Source organism: Apodemus sylvaticus, chromosome 10 (genome assembly GCF_947179515.1).
Source record: "Apodemus sylvaticus chromosome 10, mApoSyl1.1, whole genome shotgun sequence".
NCBI classification, from domain to species: Eukaryota; Metazoa; Chordata; class Mammalia; order Rodentia; family Muridae; genus Apodemus; species Apodemus sylvaticus.
Window position 1 is genome coordinate 42,863,898 of NC_067481.1, and position 5,293 is coordinate 42,869,190.

Consider the following 5,293-nt stretch of genomic DNA (forward strand, 5'->3'; position numbering starts at 1 on the left):
AAGATGGTTGAAAGAATAAAAGAGAAAATGAGTGGAAAGCTATTGGCTCTTTGCATTAAAGGCAGACTTGCCATTGTTTCTTTGGTAAACTAGCTTGTCTTTGATCGTCTTTCTCTTGGCTCCATCAACAGGGCTTCAGAACCCTCCTTGCTCCTCTTGAGAAGCCTGCTTCTTAGTTCTCAAATGACCTCACCCCTTATTCTACCGAGACAAGCAGATTTCCTTTCCTCTTCCTGCCTCAGCCCCATCCCACCTCCACACTCTATCACCAGTCCTCTGGAGCAAGGGCAGGGTCAGTGTGCAGCTTCTGCCATTAGTGGTGCCCTCTTGCTTTATTCCCAGCTTCCTTTCTCCATCCCAGGATATGACCTTCAAGCCTGGAACAACTTGCCCTCAAAAGCAAGAGGAATTCCCTCCCTCCCCCACTACATCATCATTCCTGGCCAGTATTAAAACATAGGACTGCCTGGCTCACATTCCTGGGGAAATGCTTATTTCTAGATAAACCCCCAATCTTCGTGAATATTCCCTACCTACAGAATTCTAAGTGGTTTCTGGAGATGTTGGCCTGTTCCATCCAGGTTGTTTTTCTTTACACGCCCCTCTGAGCCACTGGCTTTCCATGTGACAGGCTTCCCAACCCGGATTCAGTAACATATCCATCCACCTCATCCCTCTTTCCTCTGAGCTCAATTCCTCGTCCCTTCCCAGCCATGCTGCCTGGCACATCTTCTCTCTCAGCATCCATGAACCTCATCTCTGTCTGCTCCTTCTCTCTCCATGCAAACGCTCAGGCTTAGAACCCCTGCTTCTAGAATATCTTCTTTTGTTTCTTATCCTTGCCTGTTCCAATCTCTCTCCCTTCTGATTTTCTTTCTCATCCAAATTTCTGAGCGGAAAATCACCACTGCCTCCCTGTTACTTTATCTTGTCTTCTTTCCTTTTTGTTTTTTCTTTTCATTTCTCTTTCCTAGTTTTGGAGATCAAATCCAAGGTCTTTTACCGGCTGAGGAAGAGCTCCACCACTGTCCTACACCACTGGTCCCCTGGTCCCCATATCCATTTTATTTTGAGACAAGATCTCACCAACTGGCCAAGCTGACTTTCGACTTAGAATCTTCCAGCCTTGGCCTCATGAGTTTCTGTGATTACAGGTGTTCACCACTATACCTGGCTCTCCTTTGTTTGCTAATCTGGAGTCACAAGGTTTCCCCACCACCCACCTGAGACTTCTGCTGACGCACCTCACAGGACCCCTCAGGGACATTTCTCCTGCCAGCCAATCGTGTCCCTGTTGAAATCAGGGCTTTGCTGGATCCCATAGTGCCGCCTTCATCCAGGAGCCTCCCTCTCTATTTCTCCTGCACTGAATAACCCAGTTCCAACCAAATCTGAAATGTTGAGACGTTTTCCAGGTTCTACCTTGAACCCTCTTCTCTTCCACATCAGGAAGGCCTAGGATGTCCCTGCTGTTAACAGCAATTGCAGGGTAATGGCCTCCTATTGCATCTTTCCCAAGAACTGAAAAGGAGTTGAGCCCTGGACACTTCTTGGCAATACCTATCGCACAGTCACCTCAAATTAAATTCATCTAAGAGATAAGGTTCCCACCAAACTCTGCCCTTCTTGGTTCTGGCTCCCCCCCCCCACACACACACACATACACACACATCACAGAGCACCTGCTTGCTCAAATATAATAGAAATGTGGATGTTGCCCCTTGCTTCTCCAGATCACACCTTCATCTGCCCAGAGCAATTCATGTCAAGGTCTGGTTGATCCTTCCCTCCAAGAGCACGATCTTTCCTTAAGTTCAAACCACCACCCCGCCTTCCCTTAGGTTTCCTTATGTCTAGTCTTGACCTCTTCCAAATTCTCCTACCCGTATCACATGCTCCAGAATGAATTGCAATGCAAAACCTGGTCATGCACTCTCCAACAGCTCCCCCTTCATTGCTCTCAACCACGGTCCAGAGGCCCCTTGACGACCCAGTAATGCCAACTTGACCCTCACTCACACCTTCGGTTCTTGTGACACTACATTGGTCACTCTTTTGGAGATGCCTGCTGTTTAGCAATTTAGCTTTCTTTGCCTCTGCACAGATAGCTCCTACTGATGCCTCAAGGATGAATCACATCCAAGGTAAGTCCCCAGTGAGGCTTTCCCGGCAGGCAGGGACCATCTCCCCAGACAGGTAGAGTAACTTGATCTTCTTACTGGATTATAGTATCAGCCCACTGCCCCCTGCCAACGTGACTTTCCACAGAACAGTGGCCTGGTCCTATTTATCTTCATATCTTGAAAGGCAGATTGAGCTGCTGGTGTAGAGAGGTTGTTCAATGGATACTTCTTAAACTCAAGTACACTGAAGTCATGGCCACAGAGTGTGAGCCCTTCTCAAAGTATAAGAAGGGAGATAATTATTACCTTTTCTGAGTCCTTCAACGCTGTAGGAGTAGGCGCTTTGTAACTATTTTCTAACTTAATCTCATCTAATCCTCTTAACCATTCAAAGAGCTTGGATTAATATACTCAATGTATAGATGAGGAAACCAAGTTCACTGCTACCCAGTGAGTGTTTGTGATATTATGGTATTTTTCAGAGTAAAGCGACTTCAAGATAACTTTATCCGGAGCAGTTCACAGCAGGTCTGAAGGTTTAAGGAAATGGATCTGGTGGTAACTCAGAGACCAGAAACCTGCCAGCAAATACTCTTACTCATATTTATTCTCTCTGTCCCCCTCCCTCTTCCCTCTTCTCTTTCCCTCTCCCTCCCTCTCCACCCCCAGTCTCTCTCCTGTCTCTGTCCTAGAACAGGATCCACCCCTCCCTCTATCTCTGATTACCACTTTGCTATTCCCAAGCCCCTCTAGCTAACACCACCAGGACTCAGAGAGACGATCAGAAGTCCTCCCTACCAGAGCTGAAACGGTGTTGACAATGACAGTGGTGGCCGTGGCTCCAAGTCCTGATTCAGCTCAGGACACCCTTTGCAATCGTGCCAGCGTCCCAGCACGAGGCATTGAGAGAACGAGGGAGAAATCAGACTCCAGATCTACCTAAGCCCTTCTAGAACTCCCTGGTTCTGTGAGCTCATCTTCTAGAACTTGCTTTCACTCATAGAACTCGGTGAAATCACCTGTGCCCTTCGGTTACAAAGGTGCAGGAGCATTTAGAGGCATCTATTTCTCTGTTTTGTTTTGTTTTTCAGATAAAGTCTTATTTAGTTCAGTCTGACCTCAAATCACTATCTAGCCAAGGATGACTTTGGACTTCTGATCTTCTTCCCCCTACCTCCCAAGTGATCAATTACAGGAATGTGCCACCATGCCAGATTTATGCCATGCTCGGGTAAGAAACTCAGAACTTCAGGCATAGTAGATAAACACTATATTCTATGCTCTAACACTCCAGTCCATGCCAGGGGTATCCAATCACAGCCCTTCCTGGCAACTCTTCTCTCTCTCTCTCTCTCTCTCTCTCTCTCTCTCTCTCACACACACACACACACACACACACACCACACATACATACCACATCATACACTATACACACACCACAACACAACATACATATTACATCACACACACCAGACACACACATACCACATACACACCACAACACACACACCAGACACACACATACATACCACATCACACACTACACACACTCACGTAAACTTGTCACATACACATCCATCTAACACACCCACATGCATTCACACACACACCACACTATACACACACACCTTACACCCCCCCCACACACAAACCACAGTACTTCAAAGGATGATTCTGCCCTCCCAACAGACATAGCTTCCCAGATACAACTATATGAACCCACTGTTTCCTGACAGCTCATCTTACCTACTTAATTCTCCTTTAAAAAAAGTCTTCCTTAATGTTGAGCCACAGATCACCTCCCTCCTCTGTCTAGATGACAACTGCTCAGTATACATAGATCCAGGTCCAAAGTTACACTTAGCCTGAGAGTAGAGAAGAGAAAGGGACAGCTTATGACACCCATGTGCCTCATGCAGCACCTGCCTGCAGGGCATCAGCTAACCCTGCTCTGTAGCTCAGAGCCGCAGTCCTGAGCTCCCACAGGGGCAACAGTGCTTACCAGACAAAAGAGTTTAAGCCTTCTCTTTCCTCAGTTCCCAAGTGGAGGTGCTAATCCCTGCCTTACATGCAATGTATTACATGAAATTTTGGCTCAGTAGATCTTAGCAATCATTATGAAAACACAAGTGTTTAGCTGTACCAAGTTTACCTCATCTTCCTAGCCCAACCCAGACTAACCTTGTTATCACTGAACTTGCCCCCACCACCATCACCATCATGTTTCTTTCTTTCTTTTTTTTAAATTTACGGGTGTGGGTATTTGGCCTGCATATATGTCTGTACCCCACATTTGTGAAGTACTCACAAAGGCCAGAAAATGTTGGATCTCCTGGAACTGGAGTTCCAGACAATGTGGGGGTGCCATGTCAGTGCTGGGAATGGAACCCTGGTCCTCTGGGTAGAGGAGCAGCCAGTGATCTCACCACTGAGCCATTTCCCCAGCTCCACCAATGTTTTATTTTGTTTTTATAAATTATAATAATAAATGACTGATAGATGCATAGATACATATACAGATATATATATACATATACATATATATATATAATAGCTAAGTAGAAATGACAACTTAATCTTAATTTTTAAATACTTTTTGTTTTTTGGAGGCAACATACAATTACGTCATTTTCCTCTTACCTTTCCTCCCTCCCCTCCCCCATGTCGCTTCCTTTTGCCCTCTCTCAAATTCATGGCCACTGTTTATATTATGGGCCTAGATATATAAATACAACCTTCTCAGTCCACAAGTCAAGGTTTTAAAAGGCCATGAGAATACTTAAAGTAGGAAATCTGTCCCCTCATGATTGTAAATACATAATACATTACCAGCATCGCTGTAGAGTACAGACTTACACAGTCAACCGCTAGAACTGTTGGTCTTCCTTGACTGAATCTTAGTTCCCGTTAACTGGTAACTCCCAATCTGCCCCTCCCTCAGGCCTGTTCCATTTTTGGACTCTATGAATCTGATTCTTCTAAGTGCTTCGCACATGTGGACTGGCTTATCTCCATTAACATAGTATCCTCCAGGCATGTCACTGTGTGTTCTCAGTTTTCTGCATCATCAATGTTTGTTGTGGTTGATAAATCTCAACCTGATATGTAAGAGGCTTCACTGTGCTTTTTATATTTCACTTCCCTGCTAACTAGTGACAATGAGCTTTTAT